This window comes from Lycium ferocissimum, chromosome 7 (assembly GCF_029784015.1).
Source record: "Lycium ferocissimum isolate CSIRO_LF1 chromosome 7, AGI_CSIRO_Lferr_CH_V1, whole genome shotgun sequence".
Classification (NCBI taxonomy): Eukaryota; Viridiplantae; Streptophyta; class Magnoliopsida; order Solanales; family Solanaceae; genus Lycium; species Lycium ferocissimum.
In genome coordinates, this window is record NC_081348.1 from 58,315,129 (window position 1) to 58,316,979 (window position 1,851).

Below are 1,851 nucleotides of genomic sequence, written 5' to 3' on the forward strand. Positions count from 1 at the left end.
AACACGACGTTGGATTATATGACAAACAAAGAAGTAGAATGAAATATATAGATCTGACCGCGATGAGTGCTGATCAGCCTGGGGTACTAAGAACCGAGGTCAATCCCCTGTGACCGGATATTGAACAGTGAACAATGGTGAAAAAACTTAGAAAGATGAATGAATCCTGATAATTAGATTGCTTGCTCAATACATAGGTGTGCGTGTGTAAGAGAAAAAATGGGGGAAAATAAAGGGAGGCCTCCTCTTTATATAGTAGAGGAGCCCTAACCCTAGTACAAGTCTAAATAAGGCACAAATCCCTCAAAGAATCGGTGGCGAGATCGGTCGAAATATTCGAATTTTGGTGGCGGATATTTCGGTCTCCCCTTTATGGTGGTTAACTGTCTTCTTATCGTGCCTCGGCGTCTCGTTCCAATCCGAGCTCGAGAACCCGGGACCTGGTGCGACGGTTCTGACTCCAACCGAACCTAGCTTCTATGTCGGCAAACCGAAAATATCCATGCCCTCGGCTTTACCAGTATACAAAATCAAAAACAAAAACAAAAAAAAGTCTAAAGTAAGTGGCATTTGAGTCAGCTTCCTCTGTTGGGATTTACATTGATTAGGCAATCAATTATGGATGGAAAATGTCAAACTTGATGTGAACGACCACCAAATGTCATCTTATTGTTACTACACTTATCAAATTAAATAAAAATTGACTCTGTCATAGTTATGCTAATTAATAAATTGAAGCGGTTGATCCAAGTTTGTTGCCTAATTGCTTTCTTATAGTGACTTGTGATTGTATTAGTCAATCAAAAGAAAATTTAGGATCGGAAATCAATAGACTTGGCCTACTTGTTAGGAGAAATCTAGCGAACATTAGTAAGTCAAGAATTAAGAGTCTCATCAGAGAGATTCGATAAAATTGCATGATACACGTACATGATAGATTAATTGGAATTTCTCTGTCTCTAATTAAGAATTTTGAGTTTCAGAATTAAAAATATTTTGATTAATAGTACTCTACTCCATTATTAGGTCTATTTCAGATTAGTATTGTTTACCCAAAAATGGATAGCAATTAAATTTATATGTGGTGCTAAGGATATATGGCTTGATTTAACACAATGTCAGATTATATGGCGTATGATAAAATAAAGCAAAGATTACATATCTAGCCATGATGAACACCAATTGATCTTGAATATCGAGATCCGAGGTCGTTGCTCGACAATCAAGTGACGAGCTTCAAACAGTATAGTAGGAATTAAGAAGATGAATTGACACTGATGATTTTATTGCTTGCTTGATATATGAATATGCCTTTCTCTCCTCCAGAAAAATTGAAAAGAAAATAAATGGGAGCCTTCTCTTTATATAATAGAAGAGTCCCAACCCTAGTACAATTCTAAACAAGGAACAGAATTTCCGTAATTTGATACGCAATCGGTGCCGAAATATCAGCCGCATATTTCGGTCTTCTCGTCATGGTGCCCAACCGCCTCTTCATCTCGCTTCAACGCCTCGTTCCAGGTCGAGCTTGGATCTCAGGTCCTGATAGGATCGGTCTCGTACCGACCGAGCATATCTTTCATATTGGAAAACTGAGGATATCCGTTACCTCGATTTTACCCGTATACAAGTACAACCAGTCAGATTGATACTAGACAGTTATAACCGGGAAAAAAAAAAAAACATGGAAGGATACAAAGGAAGGGTTTTTTTTTTTTCCCATCAGTGTCGGTATACCGCATTGGGGCCCGAATTAATCCGGTTCGTGTGTGGTTTTACGTTAGGGGCAAAGCACTCCTTAACAATAGTGGCTCAGGACTACCCAGGCGGCTCTCAACTCGCATGGCAGGA